General features: G+C 49.2%; 1 long non-coding RNA gene and 1 other non-coding gene across 2 annotated transcripts; both read left to right on the forward strand.

Annotated features, from left to right (window-relative positions):
• The first annotated feature begins 2,931 nt into the window (after positions 1 to 2,931).
• Positions 2,932 to 25,630, forward strand: LOC122460453. Its single transcript, XR_006281761.1, has 5 exons — positions 2,932 to 2,942; positions 3,295 to 3,301; positions 9,717 to 9,722; positions 11,082 to 11,088; positions 25,514 to 25,630. It is a non-coding gene; the product is annotated as an uncharacterized LOC122460453 (long non-coding RNA).
• TRNAS-AGA lies at positions 21,204 to 21,285 on the forward strand. The gene has a single exon. It is a non-coding gene; the product is annotated as a tRNA-Ser (tRNA).

Genomic DNA, 25,630 nt, shown 5'->3' on the forward strand with positions numbered 1-25,630 from the left:
AGACGTGGGTCCGGAACTGAGAGTGATCCCTTCTGATGGTGACCTGGGCCGTCCTTTGGGACATCTGATGAGACATCTCAGCCTCCCATCCCTCAGCATCTCAATGCTGATTGGCCGAGCAGGGGGCTATCGACAGCGAAGAGACTCAAATCCTTTTGGTCTCCTTTCAAATCAGGCAAATAAATCACAACCAATCCAATGTATGGGATTAATCTTGCTGCTTCTCTCCATTAATTGTCTCTGAGCAGTTCATGATTTCCTCTCATGTTCTAGGTCTTCCAAAATACTTGCTGAATAATTCCTATGAACAACTGTTGGTCTGTAGGTCACCTGAGAGCACTTTATTCTGATTGGTCAATGTATGAAATTCAAGATGTGACAGATAGGTTGAAAGTCAGGAGCAGTGTTTCCTCTAATTTTTTTATGTCCATGTGCAGAATGAATTTTGTTATGTGCACCAATATGGAGGTGAGGTGTGATACCTCACCTGTCTATTGGTGTAGATTCCAAAATTCATTCTGCACAAGGACGGTGTGTGGCAGGGGTGAGGCTGAAGGGTTCGGAGTGTGGGAGGGGGCTCAGGTAGGGCAGAGGGTTGGGGTGTGGGCTCTGGGGTGGGGCTGGGGATGAGGGGTTTAGGGTGCAGTTTGCCCAGGGAGGGAAGACTCCCCCCAAGCCTTCTCTCACCACAACAGCTCAGGGCCAGATGAGAGGCACCTCTCTCCTGACCACAGCAGCTCCGGTGGGGCTGGGTTGGGGCTGGGGGAGGGGACAGGATTTATTTTTCCTAAGTCAAAAGAGGGAAGGGAAGGAGTTATGCTTCATTTTTTTACCTCAGAAACTTAGGTCCAGTCTAATCTACAAGATGTGATGGTAATAAAACACCATGTCATGTGATGAGCTCACAAGAGCAGAGGGTGTGAGAGGACAAGGGATTTATAGTCAGATTGTTTCAGATGCTGCATTGGTCGGGTGACATTTAACAGCAATGCTTAGCGAACATAATGGAGAAAGGAATTCTCTGCTAAAGATTCAACATGCCCCTTTGGCCAACTCTAACCCTTCCCTGAAGGGAGTGTGCTCAGAACAACCCCACCACATCCCAACACACACAAGCCCACAGCTGGGTGCCCAGCACAAAGCAAGGGAGGAGTTTGCTTGGCTTGTTTTAGATTTTACCTTACAAAAGTTTTTTTCAAAAGCATTTCTTGCCTCTGTTCCCCATGGGAAGGAAGCAGATGGTTGTGGGGAAGGGAACCTCAACATGGTGGAGCTGGGAATTTGGGGAGAGGCAGAGGGAGGGGAGTGGGTGAGGGGGTGAAAGGGCAGATGCGGGGGAGTGAAGCTAAAGGGGGTCAGATGGGGCAGCTGGGTGAGAGGTTCAGGGGGAAGGCTGAAGGAGGGCAGTTGGGTGTAGGGGAGGGAAGACTGAAAGGGCAGCCGGTGAGGAGCTTGGGAGGCAGGGGGAAGGTTGAGGGGGGTGATGAGGGGAGGGGGACCGGGGCAGTTGGGGGAAGCTGAAGGGAGTGATTGGAGGCTGAAGAGGTGATGGGGAGGAAGAGGACACTTGGAGGGAGGCTGAAGGGGTGATGAGGTCAAGGGGCCCAGGAGCAGAGAGAAAATTTGGGGGGGCTGCTTATCCCCATGGGTGGGGAGGAGGAAGAGGAGCTGCCCTTGTATCAGAAGCTGCTTCTTTATTAGAACTTGCTACTTCACTGTTCCTGAGCAGGGTCCGAGGATCAAAAGGTTCAACAGGGAACTAGATAGATTCATGGCGGCTCGGCCCATCGATGGCTATTAGGCAGGATGGGCAGGGATGGTGTCCCTAACCTCTGTTTGTCAGAAGCTGGGAATGGGGCGACAAGGGATGGATCACTGGATGATTCCTGACTGTTCATTCCCTCTGGGGCATCTGGCACTGGCCACTATCGGCGGACGGATACTTTGGTCTGACCCAGTCTGGCTGTTCTTATGTTCTAATGTTCTTATCACATGCTGAGTAACATCTGCAAGTTGCTGCCCTCACTCACCACCAGAATCTGCTCCCTGCAGCCAAAGGCAGGGAAAATCCCCCTGAAGGGGGGAAATTGGACGGGAGGGATGGGCAGAGGGAAAAACTGGGATAGGATCAGGGGTTCAGATGTGGGGTGTCATAAATATAAAGGGAAGGGTAACCATCTTTCTGTATACAGTGCTATAAAATCCCTCCTGGCCAGAGGCAAAACCCTTTCACCTGTAAAGGGTTAAGAAGCTAAGGTAACCTAGCTGGCACCTGACCCAAAATGACCACTGAGAGGACAAGATACTTTCAAATCTAGAAGAGGGGGTGACCAAAGGGTCTGTCTGTCCGTGTGATGCTTTTGCAGGGAAAAGATCAGGAATGCAGCCTTACAACTCCTGTTAGTTAGTAAGTAATCTAGCTAGAAATGCACTAGATTTCCTTTTGTTTCATGGCTGGTAAAATAAGCTGTGGTGGATAGAATGTATATTCCTGTTTTTGTGTCTTTTTGTAACTTAAGGATTTGCCTAGAGCGATTCTTTATGTTTTGAATCTGACTACCCTGTAAGGTATTTACCATCCTGATTTTACAGAGGTGATTCTTTTACCTTTTCTTTAATTAAAATTATCCTTTTAAGAACAGGAGTACTTGTGGCACCTTAGAGACTAACAAATTTATTAGAGCATAAGCTTTCGTGAGCTACAGCTTACTTCATCGGATGCTCACGAAAGCTTATGCTCTAATAAATTTGTTAGTCTCTAAGGTGCCACAAGTACTCCTTTTCTTTTTGCGAATACAGACTAACACGGCTGCTACTCTGAAACCTTTTAAGAACCTGATTGATTTTTCATTGTTCTTAAGATCCAAGCGTTTGGGTCTGTGTTCACCTCTACAAATTGGTGAGGATTCTTATCAAGCCCTCCCCAGGAAAGGGGATGTAGGGTTTGGAGGGATATTTGGGGGGAAGACATCTCCAAGTGGGCTCTTTCCCTGTTGTTTGTTTAAAATGCTTGGTGGTGGCAGCATATGGTTCAAGGACAAGGCAAAGTTTGTACCTTGGGAAGTTTTAACCTAAGCTGCTAAAAATAAGCTGGGGGGGGGTCTTTCATGCAGGTCCCCACATCTATACTCTAGAGTTCAGAGTGGGGAAGGAACCTTGATGGGGGGATGCCCTGCCAGGTAGGTGCAGAAGGGAAAACCCCCAGATAGAGGGTGGCAGAGGGGATAAAAGTTACCACAGATGGGGTGAGCCATCAGCAACAGTTCCAAAACAGGGTGTGGTGGATGGTAGAAGGACTTGTGTTCCTCACTGGATGGTCCATCTCAGCACCCCCTCCCAGGGCTGTGGTGTTAAAGGCCCTGGGTGGCCCAATGCCCAGGTATCGCAGCTCTTCTCTAGCTGAAATGGTAGACTGAGCTGCCACAGGAAATTTGATTCAGGGAAATAGCTTACACCCCAACCCCCCTCATCATAAAGCAAAGGGATACTTTTATAAGCGTTTACCCAGTTTCAAAGAATTCCTGGCCAGTTTCCGTCCCCACACACATGTCTGCTTGGAGCCTTATAGTAGCTCAAAATTTGTCATATCTGCTGTTCTGATTGCCTGAATTGGTCTCCCTGTCCTGAAACCCCCCTGGATTTCAGTAGTTCTGCATCTTTTCATTATTGATTTTTAACAATGTTATTTTGAAGACACTATCCAGTAGTTCTGGAACCCACCTGAGAGGTCGGAATTAGGAAACCCCCATGATCCAATCCCCCCGGCCCCAGCTCTTTCATTATTTAGCCTCAGGGAACCAACTTCAAAAGGAGCACTGGAGAGAGCCCCATCACAGCAGAGTGGTTCACACACTGACCTGAAACATGGGGGACCCTGGTTCAATCCTTTCTCCCTTGCAGACAGTGCGGGGTGATGCTGGCAGCACCAGCTCGTGCTCAGGCCTCCCTGAACCATGGATCGAGCACAAAGGCAGGCTTGCCTCGGTGGCAGGACAGAGCAGAGTACCCAAGGGGACTGTCTGTGACGCCCGTTCAGGCTGTTACCGTGCCTGGGGAGTGCCTTGGTGGGTGAAATCAAAATGTAGAGCTCCCAGTCCCCATGGGGTTTGTGCCCTTGTGTGTAACAGTCTGCCCTGAGGTTGGTACTCACACCCCTGAGCTACTCTCGGCAGCTGGACACATCCCAGGTGAGTGCTGTGAGAGAAGGGTCGGGCTAGGACACCTCCCCCTTGTCAGTCTCTCCCATTCGCGGGTTTGGCTGGCTCCCTGCCTAGTGAGCTGGCTTTTGCGGGTTGTAGTGTAAGGTGCCTTTGTCGCCCAAGCATTGTACGAGGAGTTCAGGCACCTAACTCCGCTTTGTGGATCAGTGTTGTTCCTGTGATTTTCTAGCTGTCTAAAACCATGGCCTGTGACGCTCAGCATTGCCACATCTCAGTCCCGTCCTGGGCTGCACCCTGTGTAACCAGTCAGCTCTCTGCAGAGCACAGCTGAGCAATTCCTGATTGACATGCGTGTGTCCAGGATAAGAGACAGAGCACAGACTGGAAAGGGACACATCACAGCAAAGCCCAAACGCTCCTCCTAGAGGCACGCTATTCCCTGTGGGTGCTGGAGGGGGACACTGTGATGGGATCCCCCTGCGGTGCAGCCTGGGACCAAGGGACCGCTGTGCCCCCTGAACCCTCTCCAGCCTGGGCTGTCTCTCACAATGCCCTGCTAGTGACCAGCAGCAACCCCTCCAGGCGCAGTTATCACTCAGCACAACTGCATGTGGAGACCCCACACCCAGCTTGATTGCCTAAATGCTCCCAGAGCCACTCATGAATCACACAGGGAGGCACCAGCCACATCCCCCCAGCTCCCAGCACTGTATCTCAGGAATATGCTGCCTGTATTATTAATTGCTTCATGACTTCATCAGTGGAAAGTGGCTATACACCAGCCTTTGATAACTGATAATTTACCATCCACTTCAGGGAAACTCACTCGTAAAGTTAAACAGGTCAACAAGGTTATTGGCTACAAAATGGAGATTTTCAGTAATATTAACTGATAGGCAAAACATCCGAGTTAGTTACCAAACAAAATAAACACCTAAGCTCGCAATCTGAACTCTCAACCCTCATAGACTGGGCAACAACGAGATGAAGCAGTTTTTCTCCCCCTCCTGGATTTTGCAGTCCATAGCATCCCGATTTCTCCCTTGAAATCTGGGCCAGTCCCCTCAGTTGGAGTCTCAAGTCTTCAGTGTCCTCCTTGCTTGCAGTGTAGGTGGGTGAAGGAGAAAGGCCAAGCATGAGCCCCTGTGTTTGGGTTTGGTTTTTATACCTTCAGTCCATGTGCTTGGGAAGCACCAGTCCAGGCATGTCTGGGGGGCGGGAGGGGGGGCACACAAGGGGGTGGCATTGCTCAATCTCCCAGCAAGGTTGAGAAATTCCCTTGCTGTGGTCTCATGCAGGTGAATCAATGAATGGGAGCTTCCTTGCTGGACAATGGCTATTGATGGGTTGTTTCACACCCCACCCAGGGATTGCTGACCTTCCTTGCTGTTACCTCTGGGAAGCTAAGTTTTGGCTGGTTCCACAATTTACAGCATGTTTCAGTGAAAACTTACAATTCTTGTAATTTCATATGTATTGAGGAGACACATATCTAGACAGAGAGAACTAACAGATTTTAGTTAGAGACTAACAAATTTATTTGAGCATAAGCTTTCGTGAGCTACAGCTCAAGGCTCTTTTGTAACCTCTTTAGTAACCATATCACCCTTTCTAAAATGTTATCCTGTCTGAAAGTCTCAAATTGTTTGGTGTGAGTGAGAAATGTGTGCATAGTTAAAAATAAGTGTGAAAAGCCATCACAAATGTCCAGATGGTCAAGAAGAAGTGAGAGACTTGGAAACACCAGGAGACAATCAGAAAACATCCATTGTATCCGATGCTAAACATGTTTGCAGCATTGATGACCTTAGAGGCGAGGCAGGCACCTTGAATGCAAGACAACAAATAAGAGCTAACAATGGGAAGCCAACAAAACCACCAAATGATAACAGCCGAAAACCCGGAGATTAACCCCACTTGAGGACTAACGATTACAGAATGACATTGCAAAATCCATAGACTAAAGTGGGAATTGACAAGTATAAAGCTGGGGTGTTTTGCCATAAGACTCTGGGTTCAGTCCTGCAAAGCCTCGGACCATCGGATCGTGACCGACGGAGCCCAGCTCCTCGCTTGTGTTCAATCTAACTGGCCATTAGATTGACAAGAGCTGGTCACTGTAACTGGTAACTGTAAGACCATCTGCAGGACATGTGTGTGTGTGTGTTATTAAATGCATATGCTAACAGTTGTATTTTCAATAAATGCAGCATATTGCCTTTCCCCTGAAAAGATCCTGTGTGCTTCTTATAATCATAACACGCTACCCCAAGGTATAGAGTGTCACAAACACATCCCATGACTCTGCCCCAAACAACTGGAACTAGGACATGAATGTGGAAGAAACAAGAAGAATTGTGTTAATGGTTTATTTACAGTAACTGGAAAGCAGGAAAGTAAAAGGAGCTGAGAAGGAGCTTTCATAACCACAACATATGACAAGGAGAGCCACAGATTTTGAGAACAGTTTTCTTAATGGCACGAAAGTAACACAAATGGCCAGGAAGTAACACAGGGAATTAATGAATTACCATCTCACTTGAATAAATCTCTCTGTCCCACTCACTGTCCCGTTCCTTCTCCTTTTTCTTTGTTGTTGGTCCATGAGTAGCTTTTTTTTCCCTGCTCGAGAGCATGATTGGCTGTCGGTTGCCCCATCCTCTTCTGGGAGCATGTGCAGAGAACTAAAAAAGCTTTCAAAGACTGGGCTCTTTCCGTTTTCATTTTCCTTCCACTTTCTGTCGGCCTGTGTCCTTGTTGCCTTTTTGCTGCTGCTTCCAGGTGGTTGGTTGTAGGTACATGGAGTCTGTGGTATCCCGTTTTGGGTGGGTTATTGGAGGAGGGGGAGAACTAGTCTATGGCAACAGCCTGCGATTTGCCTTGCCTGCTCCGCTTGCACTTTTGGCTTCACTTTTGGTTTTTGATTTTTTTCTTCCACTATCATTACGTAACTATATGGTGCCTGACTTGGAGCTGGAGGCAGGAGGAGAGAGACAAGAGTGAGATTTCAGCATCTCCAGTAGGGACCACGGCTCCAGGAGGCCCCAACAAACACTGTGGGATTTTTAATTCATAGCTGTTGGTTGGTCTTGGGAAAACCCTGGTACACCAATGGGGAAGGGTGTCTGACGGGGGTTGGTGGGGTGGCGGTGGGGGGAAGTGGCACAGCTGGGAGGTGGAGGGGTCTGTGTGGTGCAAGCTGTGGGAGGGTAGGGGATGGATTGGTGCTGTGGGAGGAGGAGAGGGGGGTTGTGGACAGGGGGCGATGGTTGTAGGGATGGGGACTGGGTCTGGGAGGGATCTGGGGGAGTGAGAGGCTATAGAGGACTTGGATCGGGGACTTGGGTCAATGGCATGGCTGTGGGTTGGGAAGTAGTGAGGGGCAGCACCATGGCTGCCCCCAGGGGGACACAGCATGGCTGTGGGGTGGGGTGGCACAGATGGGTGGGGCAGTTGCACCCTGGCTTGGGGTGAGGAGGACAGTCAGTGGGGGATTGTGGAGTGGCACGGCCACACTGGGGCCTGGGGGCTTGTGGAGAGGCAGCCCCACGGGGCTGTGGGGAGGGGTAGTGGGGTGGCACCAGGCCATGGCTGTTGGTTGGTCTTGGGGCATCTCTGGTGGGGTGCACCAGCGTGGGATGGGGGGGGTCTGTCACCCACTAGGTGTAAGTTGTGGCATTGACTGATCTAGTGATATTTTGTATCTTCATTTTTATTTAAAAATATAGATCGATCCCCTCTGTCCGGGGCTTTGAAATCACTGGGCCCCTGGGCAATGGACTCCTTGGCCCCACATCCCTGCTGGAGGGCCAGGGGGGTGAGGCTACAATACATGAAATAGGAGACAGACCCCCCCCACAGCCAGACCCAGGGAGCCCAGCACGCTCGGACCCCCGAGGCGCCGGGCAGAGCGAGCCCGGGGCCCAGCCGGGCAGTGGGAGGGAATTGCAGTCACTGCCTCGCCAGCCCCCCAGGCCTCGTCTGCTGCTGCTGGGGCCCCCCGAGCCCTGGCTGCGGGCAGGAGAGGGACATTCCCAGTGCAGCCCCTACCCCCCAAGAGACTCTCCCCATGCAGGGAACCTGGCCCGGCCCCCCCCCGACAGGGACCCTGAGCCCCGCCTCCCGGCAGTGCCCTCAGGGAGAGAAAGGGACACCTGCCCCCCCAGGGAGCTGCTCCCGGTGCAGCCTATGCGGGGCGGGGAGCCAAGGCTGCTCCCAGAAGGGGGCCTGTGAGTCCCGGCCTCGGGCAGAGGGAAGCTGCTGCAGCTCCCCGGGTTTGGGGTCAGCGACATGGGGGGACCGTGGGGCAGAAGAGAGGCAGGGGGCTCTGAGCCATTCTGCCCGGCCTTGAGCTCCTGAGCGCCCCTGGCCCAACCCTGCTTCCCCCCCCTTCCCCGCAGCCTCAGCTCCCAGCGCCGCCAGCCAATGCTCCAGGCAGTGGGGCTGCAAGCCCGGCTGGACCCGGGGCTCTGTGTGGCGCAGCCTAGCGGCCTGTTCTGGTGCAGCTGCCCCTCAGCCACCGGTGCTCCAGGCAGCATGGTAAAGGGGCAGGAAGTGGAGGAGGAGGGTGAGGTAGAAGGCTGGGGAGTTCAGGGGGTGGTCAGGGGTTGGGGGTGGATAGGGTTGGGGTAGTCAGAGGGCAGGGACCAGGGGGGTTGAATGGGGGCAGGAGTTCCCAGGGCAGTCAGGAAAGAGAGGGGGGGTTGGATGGGGTAGTGGAAGGCAGTTAGGGCAGGGGTCAGTTAGGGATGGAGAGTCTGGGGGCAGTCAGGGAGAAGAGGTGGTTTCATAGGGCAGAGGTCCTGGGGGGCACTCAGGATGGAGAGGGGGTGTTGGATGGGGCAGCAGGGGGCAGTTAGGGACAGGGGGATCCGGGGGCAGTTAGGGGACAGAGAGCAGGGGGGATGGATGGGGCAAGGGTCCTGGGGGACCCCTTAGGGAACAGAGGGGTTGTATGGGGCAGGAGTCCAGGGGTGGCCATCAGGGGGTGAGAAGCAGGTGGGGGGTCGGATGGGGGCAGGGGCCGGGCCATGCCTTGCTGTTTGGGGAGGCACAGCCTCCCCTTACTGGCTTTACATACAATTTTTGAAACCCAATCTGATCCCAGGCCAAAAAGTTTGCCTGCCCCTGGCTTAGGGCCTGGTTTATGCAAAGACCCATTGGGAGTGTGTGAACATTCCCCCATTTTTGAAACTGGAAACAACCCCCTGGACAGGCCTGGGAAAACAGAGCAGAGCACTGGAGCCTGAACCCCCCTAGTCAGAGACTGCAATGAAATCATCTCACGAATTGGCATCCTGACAGCAAGATTATCTGGCTATGTCGACTCTCTCCTCAGGCCCTACGTGACCAGCACCCCAGCGAATGCCTGAGATGATGGGGCGTCCAGGATTTCCAGGTTTATGGATCCTGGGTAGCAGATAGAATACCCCAGGTCGGTGCTCTAGGGGTGTGTCTGTGCAGATTTGTTCTTGTGCTTTTTCAGGGAGTTTCTTGAGCAGATGGTGTTGTTTCTTTTGGTAACCCTCAGTGGGATCAGAGGGTAATGGCCTGCAGAAAGTGGTGTTGGAGAGCTGCCTAGCAGCCTCTTGTTCATATTCGGACCTATTCATGATGACGACAGCACCTCCTTTGTCAGCCTTTTTTGATTATGATGTCAGAGTTGTTTCTGAGGCTGTGGATGGTGTTGTGTTCTGAACTGCTGAGGTTATGAGGCAAATGATGCTGCTTTTGTACAATTTCAGCCCGTGCTCATTGGCAGAAACACTCTATGTAGAAGTCCAGTCTGTTTTTTCGACCTTCAGGAGGAGTCCACGCAGAATCCTTCTTTTTGTAGTGTTGGTAGGAAGGTCTCTGTGGATTAGTGTGTTGTTCAGTGAGGTGTGTTGAAAATATTCCTTGAGTCGGAGATGTCGAAAGTAAGATCCCAGGTCACCGCAGAACTGTATCATGTTCGTGGGGGTGGAGGGGCAGAAGGAGAGGCCACACAAGAGACCCACTTCCTGGACACTACAGTGCTAATAAGCGATGGTCACATAAACACCACCCTATACCGGACTGTTATACTTACCTACATGCCTCCAGCTTTCATCGAAACCACATCACACAATCCATTGTCTACAGCCAAGCTCTAAAATACAACCGCATTTGCTCCAATCCCTCAGACAGAGACAAACACCTACAGGATCTCTATCAAGTGCTCTTAAAACTACAATACCCACCTGCTGAAGAGAAGAAACAGATTGACAGAGCCAGAAGAATACCCAGAAGTAACCTACTCCAGGACAGGCCCAACAAAGAAAGTAACAGAACGCCACCAGCCCTCACCTTCAGTCCCCAACTAAAACCTCTCCAGCGCATCATCAAGGATCTAAACCTATTCTGAAGGATGATCCCTCACTTTCACAGATCTTGGGAGACAGGCCAGTCCTTGCTTACAGACAGTCCCCCAACCTGAAGCAAATACTCGCCAGCAACCACACAACAAAAACACTAACCCAGGAACATATCCTTCCAACAAAGCCAATTGCCAACTCTATTCTAGCTCCACGTATCTATTCTAGCGACACCATCATAGGACATAATCATATCAGCCACACCATCATGGGCTCATTCTCCTGAACATCTACCAATGTGATATATGCCATCGTGTGCCAGCAATGCCTCTCTGCCATGTACATTGGCCAAACTGGACAGTCTCTACGCAAAAGAATAAATGGATACAAATCAGACGTCAAGATTTATAACATTCAAAAACCAGTCGGAGACCACTTCAACCTCCCTGGGCACTCAATTTCAGAACTAAAAGTCACAATTCTCCAACAAAAAAACTTCAAAACCAGACTCCAACGAGAAACTGCAGAATTGGAATTAAGTTGCAAACTGGACACTATTAAATTAGGCTCGAGTAAAGACTGGGAGTGGATGGGTTATTACACAAAGTAAAAAATATTTGCCCATGCTAATTTCCCCCATACTGTTACTCACACCTTTCTGTCAACTGTTTGAAATGGGCCATCCTGATTATCACTACAAAAGGTGTTTTTTCTTCCTGCTGATAATAGCTCACCTTAATTGATTAGTCTTTTAGAGTTGGTATGGCAACACCCATTTTTTCATGTTCTCTATGTATATATATCTTCCTACTCTATTTTCCACTGGCTGCGTCCGATGAAGTGGGTTTTAGCCCATGAAAGCTTATGCCCAAATACATTTGTTAGTCTCTAAGGTGCCACAAGTACTCCTCGGGTTTTTTTGCTGATACAGACTAACACGGCTACCACTGTGAAATAAATTAGTGCATCTCTCCCCAAAATAGATCTATAAGCCCAAAGAACACCATGGAAACCAGGCCTTTAAACGTTAGGAAACATCAGAGTTAAGGTGACATGTACAAACTTCGCGCAGTGCTGTTGTGCATGTGTGTTATGATACAGACTCACAAGTTTCAGAGTAGCAGCCGTGTTAGTCTGTATTCGCAAAAAGAAAAGGAGTACTTGTGGCACCTTAGAGACTAATAAATTTATTAGAGCATAAGCTTTCGTGAGCTACAGCTCACTTCATCGGATGCATTTGGTGGAAAAAACTCACCTTAGGGGCAATTCGATGAAGTGAGCTGTAGCTCACGAAAGCTTATGCTCAAATAAATTTGTTAGTCTCTAAAGTGCCACAAGTACTCCTTTTCTTTTAGCACTAACACTGAGTGTATGGGGGTGACCCAAGTGGAGCAGCTCAAACATGCATAGGAGCTGGCTCGGGGTAGGACATGAGCCCTGCAGGGCAGGGCTGGGTGTGGCAGTGACATCACAAGGGCCTTTTGCAGCACTCAGCTGATTGGCCAAAGGAGGGGGGGAGGCGGTGACCTCACAGAGAGTCCATGACAAGGCCAGGGAGGGCAGGCTGCAGGGCAGGGGGATCTCAGGGACCCCCGTGGCTTTGCTGCAGGGAGTCTCCTTCTTGAGGTGTCTCCTTGAGGACTGAGAGAGAATTCAGGGTCACGTGTGTGAGCGCAAGGTGGAGCCTCTCTGGAGTTTTCTCCTTTCCCACTGCTAATTGAGTGAGACGACAGACATCCCTGTGGAGAAGGTCAGAGCCCCAGAGAGGTTTGGTACCTAGGCAGCCTGATCCACCTGGTGCTGGCCAAATTCTAGGCACGGAAAACACTAGGTTAAGGTGGGCCCCCACCTAGCCCTTTGTCCCTGAGAGTCATTTGGGTTTGTCTTTTTTGGTTTTCCTTTTCCTGCTTCCCTTCTCCACTGACGAGGAGGGGGCTGCTCTCTAGCCCTTATGGTGGGAGGCCTCCCAAAGAGATGGGACAGGAAGCGTCCTCAGAGTGATCCTCACTGGTGACCTGAGCCATCCCTGGGCCATCTGGGGAACCCTCAGCCCACCGCCAGGGTCTCAATGGTGATTGGCTGAGCAGGGGGTCTAGTGGCAGGGAGGAGATTCAGGACTTTATTTTTCTCTTTTAAGGCCCAGCAAATAAGCCAATAATAGGATGACTATGAGCTGCCAATGTGATATGGCTGTGAAAAAAGCTAATGCGGTTTTGGGATGCATCAGGAGAGGCATTTCCAGTAGGGATAAGGAGGTTTTAGTACCATTATACAAGGCACTGGTGAGACCTCACCTAGAATACTGTGTGCAGTTCTGGTCTCCCATGTTTAAAAAGGATGAATTCAAACTGGAGCAGGTACAGAGAAGGGCTACGAGGATGATCCGAGGAATGGAAAACATGTCTTATAAAAGGAGACTTAAGGAGCTTGGCTTGTTTAGCCTAACTAAAGGAAGGTTGAGGGGAGATATGATTGCTCTTTATAAATATATCAGAGGGATAAATAAAGGAGAGGAAGAGGAATTATTTAAGCTCAGCACCAATGTGGACACAAGAACAAATGGGTATAAACTGGCCACCAGGAAGTTTAGACTTGAAATGAGACGAAGGTTTCTAACCATCAGAGGAGTGAAGTTTTGGAATAGCCTTCCAAGGGAAGCAGTGGGGGCAAAAGATCTATCTGGTTTTAAGATTCTACTCGATAAGTTTATGGAGGAGATGGTATGATGGGATAATGTGATTTTGGTAAGTAATTGATCTTTAAATATTCAGGGTAAATAGGACTAATCCCCTGAGATGGGATATTAGATGGATGGGATCTGAGTTACCCAGGAAAGAATTTTCTGTAGTATGTGGCTGGTGAATCTTGCCCATATGCTCAGGGTTTAGCTGATCACCATATTTGGGGTTGGGAAGGAATTTTCCTCCAGGGCAGATTGGAGAGGCCCTGGAGGTTTTTTGCCTTCCTCTGTAGCATGGGGCACGAGTCACTTGAGGGAGGCTTCTCTGCTCCTTGAAGTCTTTAAACCACGATTTGAGGACTTCAATAGCTCAGACATAGGTGAGGTTTTTCATAGGAGTGGGTGGGTGAGATTCTGTGGCCTGCGCTGTGCAGGAGGTCGGACTAGATGATCAGAATGGTCCCTTCTGACCTTAGTATCTATGAATCTATAAGCCAGAACCAATCATCTGCTTGGTGAATTGTTCTTCTTCTCGCTGCTGATTGTCTCTGAGCTGTTCCTGGTTCTCTCTGATGTGTTAGTGCTTCTAAAATACTTGCTGAATAATCACTGTGAATGGTTGTTGGTCTGTAGCTCATTCCAGGTCACTTTATTCTGATCATTCAGTGTGTGAAACTCCAGACTGATGGTTAGTTTGAAAGTCGGGACACCCAGGTCCTGTTCCCAACTCTATCCCGATAGGTTGTGTGATGTAAGACAAGGCCCTTCGCCTTTCTGAGCCTTCATTTCTCCCTCTGTCAGTTAGGGAGAACAATCCTCTCACATTTTTCCACCAAATGCATCCGATGAAGTGAGCTGTAGCTCACGAAAGCTTATGCTCAAATAAATTTGTTAGTCTCTAAGGTGCCACAAGTACTCCTTTTTATGATGTAGTGCAGCAGAACCTCGTTTTCCCAACCTTACACAGTTTTCCATGTTAAGCGAACCAACAGTACACATAGGTCCAGAAGCCGGCGATTTCTCCTTTAGCCGCTAGATGGCGCTGCAGCCTCGCACTTTCCTGTTCTCCTGGTTATCGCAAAGGTGGTTAGTCTCTCCAAAAAGAACAGGTTTCAGAGTAGCAGCCGTGTTAGTCTGTATCCGCAAAAAGAAAAGGAGGACTTGTGGCACCTTAGAGACTAACAAATTTATTTGAGCATAAGCTTTCGTGAGCTACAGCTCACTTCATCGGATGCATCAGAAGTTCACGAAAGCTTATGCTCAAATAAATTTGTTAGTCTCTAAGGGGAGCCAAACAAACAAAACCATTCCAATATGAAATCTAACTTAAATTTCATTACAAAAGTTAGGGCTAGCAGACTATAACTGATCACATAAGGCAGGGTCAGGAGGCTATACCTAGAGTGAGACAGAGAAAGAGACAGATGGATCTCAGCACTCTTTAAAGCTGGAATCGATCGGGGTTCCCAGGTGGCATTGGTAGCTGAGGGACCAGAGTGCTAGAGCCAGGTAGAACCCCCAGCACAATCAGTCAAGAAAAGATAATGAGGAGAACTTGTGGCACCTTAGAGACTAACAAATTTATTTGAGCATAAGCTTTCATGGGCTAAAGCCCACTTCATCAGATGCATGCAGTGGAAAATACAGTAGGAAGATTGTGTATATATACACACACACACACACACACACACACACAACACAAGAAAATGAGGGCTGCCATACCAACTCTTAACGAGACCAATCAATTAGGTGGGCTATTAACAGCAGGAAAAAAAAACTTTTGTTGTGATAATCAGGCTAATCTGGCAGGGAGGACTAAAACTGCAGGGCAGAGAGACCAGTAAGTGGTAGGGGGTCCCGATCCAGTCCCCCAGCTTCTAGCCACCCCCCTACCCCCCCGCCAAGGCTGCCATTGCTGGGAGCCCCCTCCATCTGCAACTTAAACTTGTAACGATTGTAAATAAAACCTGTACAGCTGTGTGTCTTAGGTCAAAAAGTTACACACACTTACATCAAATACATTATGAAAGAAAACATGCAAAAGAAAACACAGTGGGTAAAACCAGCTAACAAAAGCCTGAGCAGCCAAAACACCAGCCAGCTGTTGCTCCCACTAAGAGGGAACTGTTACAATATCTCATCCTTCACATTTCTCATAGGAACTACCAGGGCCTGATGAAATTGGGGCAGATTTAAAACTGTTAAAACATTTTTAAAAAGAAAAAACATCTACAGCTTTATTACATGTTATTTACAGCATCATTATTCATACTAGCCTGGCTTGGCCTTCTCTGCCAGAAGAGAGGCAGATAGACTAGGATCAGGACCACCAGCTGTGGCCCCAAAAGACTGGGCTCTGGGCCAAACCTCCAAATATATGAGACCCACATCCTTCCCCAGAACAACCCCCCAAAACTGGACCAGACCCACATCCCTCCCCAGAATGACCATCCGTGATCTGGACAGCGCACCCAGCTCAGCCAGGAGGGAGAACTCTTGAAACTTTCTTTGGGTTTTCATCTACCTGTTCTTCCCCTAATTGTTGGGGGCTCAAAATATCTCGCTGTGGGAAGCGAAGATGCAGGCTGGATTCTACCTCTCAGGAGCCAACAGCACACACACAGACTGTTGTCTATGGTATTGTGGCATGCTAGAAGTGCCATTTCCAAATGGTTCAATTTTACAGCTAGATTTGGCTGTTGGTTTCTGGCCCAAAATTCTGAGGCCTAACAATTTCAGCAAATGGCTTGTTGCTGTAAGGGTCTGATTCTCACTTCGGGTGCCAGAGGGCCATGCTGCAGCTCCTGGACAAGCCCTCCCTCAGGTGTGTTTGCTGCTGTACCTTCCCATTTCCAGGCTCCTTCTGTCTGGGTGTGTGGCTGGTCGTTTGTCTTTGGAAACTCCTGTGGAATGTGGCTTTCCTTAGAGTTTCCAAAGGATTTGTTGGACTAGGGCATGAGTCTCCTTTACGATGCAAGAGATCCCGGCTTCAAATTTTGACCAAATCCTTGCCAAGGCTACTTTTGCAGCTGACCTTGGAGGTTTTTTTCACCTGTGTTTTTCTCCAACATCCTGCAGAGGGAGAGCTGCATTAGGATCTGAATGTGGTTTGTTGGTCCAAGTGTAGGATTCTCACTTGGGGCAGGAGAGAGTGTGGAGAAGACCTTGGAAAGGTGAAGTCAGGGGCAGTACTTTTTCAGGTGCCTGTTTTTGTGGGGGTTTGTTTAATTTTGTTTTTTGCTGAAATTGAGAGAAATGATGTTCACTTTTCAGCCTGAATGCTTATTCTGTACAGCAGTCGAAACTGCAAGCCTTGTTTCACCTGTTTAATGTTGGACAGTGACAGGGTCACGTTAACACCTTTAACTTTAAATCTATCAACTTCATGAAAAAACTCGTACAGATACAGACAGACATCAACTTCCTTTCCAAATGCAAACAGATGGACATCATACCAAAAGGACAGAAGGTAAAAAATCCATTACAATCTACATACCACACAGACTATGCTGACAGCTTGTGCCACACTCTCTCAAAGAAACTGCGGAACTACCTGATCGACATCCTCTACAGCAAACAGGGAAAGATTAAGAATGAGCTCTCAAAACTGGATACTCTCATAAAAAACCAACCTTCCACTCAAACTTCCTCGTGGCTGGACTGTACAAAAACTAGACAAGCCATTTACAACACACACTTTGCTTCTCCACAAAAGAAAAAGGACACTAAACTATCTAAACTACTACATGCCAAAAGGGGACACAACAGTGGTTCCTTTAACCCACCCAGCAATATTGTTAATCTATCCAACTATACTCTTAGCCCAGCAGAAGAATCTGTCCTATCTCGGGGCCTCTCCTTTTGCCCCTCCACTCCCACGAACATGATACAGTTCTGTGGTGACCTAGAATCCTATTTTCGACGTCTCCGACTCAAGGAATATTTCCAACACACCTCTGAACAACATACTAACCCACAGAGACCTTCCTACCAACACTACAAAAAGAAGGATTCTGGGTGGACTCCTCCTGAAGGTCGAAACAGCAGCCTGGACTTCTACATAGAGTGCTTCTGCCGAAGTGCACGGGCTGAAATTGTGGAAAAGCAGCATCACTTGCCCCATAACCTCAGCCGTGCAGAACACAGTGCCATCCACAGCCTCAGAAACAACTCTGACATCATAATCAAAAAGGCTGACAAAGGAGATGCTGTCGTCATCATGAATAGGTCCGAATATGAACAAGAGGCTACTAGGCAGCTCTCCACCACCACTTTCTACAAGCCATTACCCTCTGATCCCACTGAGGGTTACCAAAAGAAACTACAGCATTTGCTCAAGAAACTCCCTGAAAAAGCACAAGAACAAATCTGCACAGACGCACCCCTGGAACCTCGACCAGGGGTATTCTATCTGCTACCCAAGATCCATAGACCTGGAAATCCTGGATGCCCCATCATCTCAGGCATTGTCAGCAGGATTGTCTGGCTACGTAGACTCCCTCCTCAGGCCCTATGTTACCAGCACTCCCAGCTATCTTCGAGACACCACTGACTACCTGAGGAAACTACAGTCCATTGGTGATCTTCCTAAAAGCACCATCCTGGCCACTATGGATGTAGAAGCCTCTACACCGACATTCCACACAAAGATGGACTATAAGCCGTCAGGAACAGTATCCCCGATAATGTCACTGCTAACCTAGTGGCTGAACTTTGTGACTTTGTCCTCACCCATAACTATGTCACATTTGGGGACAATGTATACCTTCAAATCAGCAGCACTGCAATGGGTACCCGCATGGCCCCACAGTATGCCAACATTTTTATGGCTGACTTAGAACAACGCTTCCTCAGCTCTCATCCCCTCATGCCCCTACTCTACTTGCGCTACATTGATGACATCTTCATCATCTGGGCCCATGGAAAAGAAGCCCTTCAGGAATTCCACCATGATTTCAACAATTTCCATCCCACCATCAACCTCAGCCTGGACTAGTCCACACAAGAGATCTACTTCCTGGACACTATGGTGCTAATAAGCGATGGTCACATAAACACCACCCTATACTGGAAATCTACTGACCGCTATTCCTACCTACATGCCTCCAGCTTTCACCCAGATCATACCACACGATCCATTGTCTACAGCCAAGCTCTACGATACAACCGCATTTGCTCCAACCCCTCAGACAGAGACAAACACCTACAAGATCTCTATCAAGCATTCTTACAACTACAATACCCACCTGCTGAAGTGAAGAAACAGATTGACAGAGCCAGAAGAGTACCCAGAAGTCACCTACTACAGGACAGGCCCAACAAAGAAAATAACAGAACGCCACTAGCCATCACCTTCAGCCCCCAACTAAAACCTCTCCAATGCATCATCAAGGATCTACAACCTATACTGAAGGACAACCCATCACTCTCACAGATCTTGGGAGATAGGCCAGTCCTTGCTTACAGACAGCCCCCCAACCTGAAGCAAATACTCACCAGCAACCACACACCACACAACAGAACCACTAACCCAGGAACCTATCCTTGCAACAAAGCCCGTTGCCAACTCTGTCCACATATCTATTCAGGGGACACCATCATAGGGCCTAATCACATCAGCCACACTATCAGAGGCTCATTCACCTGCGCATCTACCAATGTGATATATGCCATCATGTGCCAGCAATGCCCCTCTGCCATGTACATTGGTCAAACTGGACAGTCTCTACGTAAAAGAATAAATGGACACAAATCAGACATCAAGAATTATAACATTCAAAAACCAGTCGGAGAACACTTCAGTCTCTCTGGTCACTCGATTACAGACCTGAGAGTAAAAAGAAAAGGAGTACTTGTGGCACCTTAGAGACGAACAAATTTATTTGAACATAAGCTTTCGTGAGCTACAGCTCACTTCATCAGTGAATAAATTGCATCCGATGAAGTGAGCTGTAGCTCACGAAAGCTTATGCTCAAATAAATTTGTTCGTCTCTAAGGTGCCACAAGTACTCCTTTTCTTTTTGCGAATACAGACTAACACGGCTGCCTCTCTGAAACTCATCTTAAGTGATCACTCTCCTTACAGTGTGTATGGTAATACCCATTGTTTCATGTTCTCTGTGTGTGTATATAAATCTCCCCACTGTATTTTCCACTGAATGCATCTGATGAAGTGAGCTGTAGCTAAATTTTTTACTCTCTAAGGTGCCACAAGTACTCCTTTTCTTTTTGTTAACACCTTTGACTCTTTTGGAGCCCCTTGATTCTATTTAAATTACCGAAAAAGTTCCCACCCGCTGTGTGAGTAGCATGTGGAACTGAGCACCTTTTTCCTTTCTCCCCTCTAGGATGTCAGAAGCAGCATAGACAGGTGCGTGGCTCCTTCCCCTTCACATGTCATTATTCTGGGCACAGGCTGAGACAAAACAATTATCCCAGGGCACAACTGCAATGTTGTGAAGGTGACTCTTGGGGGTCGGAATCTCTTTTGGTTTATTACAAACCCGGGGTTCCTGCATTTCCTACAAAATGAAAACTGTTTTCTAAATCGCTTCTCTGCTAAGGCTGCATCTACACTCCCCCTTATGTCGGTAGAACGTAAGAAGCCACCCCCCAAGTGACACAAGTTACACCAACCTAAGCGCTGGTGTGGTCAGTGCTATGTCGCTGGGAGAGTTTCTCCTGCCAACCTGGCTACGGCTGCTCACTGGGGGTGGAGACCTCCCTCCCGTCGGCTTCCAGCGGCTACACTAGAGAGCTTCCAGCGGGGCAGCTGCATCAGTGCAGCAATTCTGCCCAGGGCAGGAGGGAACAGAAGTCTGTATGACATGATGACCATTCAGAGACTGGTATGGAATGAGCTGGTTTGAGAGAAGTTGATCTCAGTCCAGTTGCAAATGGGCAGATGTCCACAGAACAAAGACCAGCAGGAACCTTGGAATCTATTGGTCAAAGCATGGAGGCTGAGGAGTGAATTGCCCACAGGGACTGAACTCCCGTCCGGTCCCCAGAGCTGGTCTCAGGAAATCAGGGCTGAAGCACATTGACGGGACACCTCGGGGAAGCTTGCACAACCATTGCTGGAGCTGGAGCTATTCTGTGGCTGGATACACAGAGATTCATTCTCCCGGCCCCTCAATTCAGCGTTTCTCACTGGGAAGAAATACAGAGTAAAATACAACAATAAAATAAATAATGATCAATGGGAAACAAAAACTTTCTTTCTAGATGTGAAAAAGGGAAGTTCTAGCAACTGGAGGGCACGTCTGTTGACTTGGAAATCAGACTTGGTTATTGGTGCCAACAAACCAGTGCTCTGAAGGAGACTCTGAGGAAAATCAAAGGTACCGAGAAGGGAGCTAGGTGGGGAAACTGAGACACGCATCTGGGACTTTCAGAAGTGACAGGTTCTGACCAATTAGTTGCAATAGATGCTAACATAACACTGAAACAAATGACAGTGAACCAGTAAATCATCATTCCTGACTCAGGGGAAAAGGCTGGGGGGGGGGGGGATTTTCCAAGGCAACAACAACAAACTGTTCATAATCTGTTATCATTTGAATGTGGTTCATTTTACCATGAACAAGTTTCTCTGAAGTAAGGAGAAATCCAGGGTCCAGGTGAAGGGAGCCATGTCACATTCTCCAGTCTGACAGTCCAGTCATGGCTCTTTCTAAAAGAGAAAAGAATCCAATAATAAAAACAGTTTAATAAAAGCAAAAAAGTCCGAACACTGGTGGCTAGAGCAGGGAGCTGGTGGATTCTAACTCACTGTGCGACCTTGGGCAGTTTTAATTCTATCTCCATGTCCCTATCTTTACAGTGGGGAAAGCGATAATTACAGACCCCACAGGAGGGGGTTGGTTTGATGCTTAACCACATGGGTAAGCAACGAGACCCACAAATTCCCCGTGTGCTTTGGGAGCCAGGTTTGTTGTTTGAATTCTGCATTTCAGATAACTTCAGGCCTGGGCATTGTGATTGTTTCCCACTTTCTCTGGCCCTGGGGCATTGCTGGGCTCAAAGCTGTGATGGCCGAGTGGTTAAGGTGTTGGATTAGAAATCCCATTGGGTTTCCCTGCACAGGTTCAAATCCTGCTCACAGCGACGCCTGTGTTCTAGCCACACTTGCTAAGCAGGGCAATACATCTCTACAGACCCTGAGATGCTCTCAATACACTCCCCACCCCAAGTAAACCCTGTTCTGCTCCTTGCATAGAGATGCCTGGGAGGGTGCCCAATGCTGTGTCCCTGAGGTGCGAGGCAAACTCTCAGCTCCCAGAGGCTCTGCCACTCACCTAGTGCCCCATGGCTCAGTCCTACCCCTGGGAGCTGCTCCTCTCTAGAGTGTGGAAGGAGCTGAGCACGGCCAGCTTGTATAAGAGGCCAGGGGAAGCTGAGGTGCTGGGGGTGTGGTGCAGGTCACCCCCTGGAGGCATGTGGGCCCACTGTCAGCTTTCAAGTGCTGGAAGCGAAGCTCCAGAGAAGTGGGGGCACCACTTATGCTCTGCCTCTTCCAATTCCCCACTGCATCTCTTCCTGCCCTATTGCCCCCTGCTCACCTAAGGCAGAAAAAAAGTGATGGGGGCCTGGTGCCATGGCCTCCTTGGTAGCCCCCCTTTACAGGAAAGGGGCAGAGAGGAGCAAGCAGGGGGTGAGTGGAGTGTTGGAGGCAGAGAGAGAGAGGAGCAGGGGACAGGTAGGAGGGTGTTGGGGGAGGGGGCGGAGAGGAGTGAACAGTGGGTGGGCAGGGCCTCTGGCACTTACTGCCCAATCCCCTGAGTGAGGGAGGGGCCTCGGGGAAGACAATGACATGGGGCGGGGTCTTGGTGGCAGGGCCATGATCTAAGCACTGGTGGACCCCCAACTTCTAGAGAGCTTCTGGCACCTGTGTGTGAACCTCCCCAAACAGAGCCACATGTGCCCCCTGTGCCGCCGAGTATATTAAATGCTTCCAGAGCCCTGGATGGAACAAGCCCTGGGCACCTGATTGTCAGAAGTGCTGGAGGCCAGCAGCTCCCACGGACTGCAGTTAGAGCTGTGGGTGCTCAGAGCCGTTGGAAAACAGACCCTGGGTGTGCGGAGGGGTCACTGGACACCAGGATGGGTCTGATTCTTGTTTGCACTAAGACGACACAACACCTTTATCTTCACGGTAGTGTAAAGGGGCTGGAGAGGGGCATAAAGCCCTCTAGACACGGCCAGAGACAGGAAAAGCGTCGTCAGTGCAGAAGAGAATCAGGCCCAGAGTAATACAAGGTGTGCAGGGAATATTCTGGATTCTGTTAATTACACTTTGCCCTTGCTAGAAATTCTTCCCATATTTTCTCCATTTCACTCCCTGACTCTGTATCTCTGCCCCTTTCCCCGTTTGTTACTCAGAATTAGCAGATTCTGTCAATTAATAGCAGCAATCCTTCCATAACACAGCAGCCTGAAACCTCAGCTCTCTCTCCCCCTCTCCTCGCGCTAGACTTGAAAGAATGGGGAACGTCTCTGGCAGAGGGTTTGAAAAAGACACACGGAAAGGGTGAGTTTTCACAGGGATTTCCTCAAGTGAGGAGAAACTTGGAGTCCCACTTTGAACTCAGAAAACCCTTCAGGGATCAAACAAACCAAAGGCCCAGTTCACCCAGATCTGGGCTCCACGTGGGAATGAGCAGGGGGCTGCTGTGACACACCCCAGGGGACCCCTGCCCAGGGGAGCCTGTGCTTGGCACATGCGGACTGTAGCTGAGGAGGGGGCAGACAGGCCCCCCCCTCCACGACTGACACTGAGGCAAGAGGGGGCAGCTGGACAGACCTGCAGTAACCACACGGATTGTGAGGTTTGCTCCACTCCTGTCTCCAGTGATGCTGTTACTCCCTGAGCCTGCTGAGCCCTCTGACCCTTCCCAGCCACACCTGTGGTAGCAGAAAACACCGAGACACAAGGCAGGGGACCAACTTCTGTTGGGGAAGAGACACAAGGGCCTGAGGACGAGCTCTGTGGAGCTTGAAGACTTGTCTCTCTCCAGCAGAAGTTGGCCCCCACCTTCTCTCTCTAATCTCCTGGGACCGACCCTACAAACAGAAAACATGGAGCCAGTTCAGTGCTTCCCAGCCGCGCTGCTCTTCTGATCGAGGCCCCAATTGCCTCTATGAAACACGGACATTGCATTTATCAAAACAGTGCCTAGCACAGCGGGAGGGAAGGGCTTTAAGCTGCTGCCAGCTGCAGTTCCTTCTGTGCAGGTTTGCCAGAAAACTGCCCAACACAAAGGCAATTGTGCCTGCAGGCCAGACCCCTCTATCCCAGAATGAAGGTGCCCTTTGGTCTCTCATCCCAGCGCTCTCACACAACCACAGCAGCTCCAGTTATCAGGTCCCCTCTTGGCACAGGGAGGGTGGGACAGAAGTAACATTAAAATCAGTAACACTCCTTGCCCTGGGCCCCATGCACTTGGGTGGAAGCCAGGTAGCCAGTGGCCCCACCTGATGCGACTCAGAGGCTAGGCTGTAGCCTATAGGGCTAACCTGCTTGCTTGCCTATATAACTTTTCTTATGGATTTCTTATTGCCTTATGGTCTGATTATTTGTTTTATTATAATAAGTTATAAGAGGTTTATATTAAAGTCATTTGATTGTAACTCCACAAAGGACTTACAGGCCACATCCTGTATGTTGAGCTAAGGCAAAGTCAGCATACATATGTCTGGGACCTTTCACCCAGATAGATGGTGATGAGCTAAAGCATAAGGTCCACATATGATGTGTTAAAGCAGGCTGGCAAAGGAGCTTTCCTACCCTTTTAAACTTAACAGGTACACCACAACTTGGAAAAATTGGCAATAACCGGTTAAGACAGAAATAACAAATGTGACACCTAATCACAAAATGGCCAGGGTGACGAATTGACGTATATGATAATAAGTTGAGATCAATAATATACTAACCTATAGGGAAAAGACACTTCAACATTAGTGAAGTGAGGAAATGCTAATAAGGAAAAGGGGAAAAATCCCCTACTGAATATGCATCAAACATAACGGCGTCAGCGTAACACATTATAAAAGTGGCATCCCAGCGTAGGGACAGCGGGAGAAGGAGATGTAGTCCTTGGGAGGGGCCAGAATGATGGCACTGGTGATGATGGGGAAGGTGATGGTGATGAAGAAGATGATGGTTAACACTTCAGATTGTTCTACAAGGGATGGTGGGAGCATATGGAAGTGCAGATGTACATTCTCTATCTGTCTTGTTAAATTGGGGTGTTTGTGACTATACTAAATGTATTAATAAACTATATTAAATATAAAAGAGTTCCTATGGTGTGAGTGTTGTAACTGTGCACATCAGGGTTCCCAACTATAGAATAAGTTAAATAGTACAGGGTCTGATTTTGGGAGAAGAAGTGATAACTGGGGATTCTTAAGCAATCTATATAATTAATACACAATCCAAAGATCGGGCAACAACAGGCAGGAAAGTCACATTCTAAGGCAACAGGGGCTCAGAAAGCCAAGCGGGGAGAGATTGCACACTAGAAACAGCAGAGGAGAGACGGTTCGGAGAGGGGAAGCAGCTGGAGAGCACCTGTGAGTGCAGAGTGCCAGCCTGCCAGGTGCAGCTCATAGGTGTCCAAACAGCCCAATGCAATCTGGTCCCTGGTCAAACAATCAGGACTCTGAACCCTGCAGTCTCAGTTCAAATCTCCATGGATTTCTTGGAGTTATAATAGTCTGCGACAAAGCCCTGAGCTCAATATACCCAGCTCCCCTGTCTCCAGTTGTGCAAGTGTGAGTCTTCCCTCCAGGGGAGGAAGCATGGGGGACTGGGGTGCAGCGGACTGTAGAGGTGCAGAGATTTAGTGGCAGAGGAGGAAGAATACTGCAGATAGGCAGTGGCTGTAGAGAAAAAGATGAAGGGTTGGTGGGACTTTTTTTTTTTGCCTCTCTTTAGCCTGCCTGCTTGCTTGCTCTTGTGGGAGAAGGGTAGATGCTTTCAACTAGCTCAGTTGGTAGAGCATCAGGCTCTTAATCTGAGGGTCCAGGATTCAAGCCCCTGATGGGCTCTCAGCTTTCCAGTTGCCTTGTGCATGCAGAACCAAAAGATTCCTGACGGTGTCTAGAGCAGCATAGATTCCCAGAAGCAGTGGCAATTTCCTGGAGAAGCCCCTTTCTCCTGTGGAGTCCTTAGGAATCAGGAAAGAGGCTCCCATCCACAGGAGCAGGCCCAGAAAACAGAGTCTCCAGCTGCAAGGAAGCCCTGGGGGCCAGGTGCCGACAGTCAAGGGGAGCAGAGACAGCAAAGGAGAGGGAGGGAGCAGCTGCAGAGAAGCAAAGAGGGCGAGAGGTCCTGATATTGTGGCACATTTTCCTGGCTTATACACGACCCCGGTGGAATGGGCTAGCAATAGGATGGGAGTCCTCACTCCCACTCCCTTTACCCAGGGGCCTGCCTGACCTCAAG

The sequence above is a fragment of the Dermochelys coriacea genome, chromosome 5 (genome assembly GCF_009764565.3).
Source record: "Dermochelys coriacea isolate rDerCor1 chromosome 5, rDerCor1.pri.v4, whole genome shotgun sequence".
Lineage (NCBI taxonomy): Eukaryota > Metazoa > Chordata > Testudines > Dermochelyidae > Dermochelys > Dermochelys coriacea.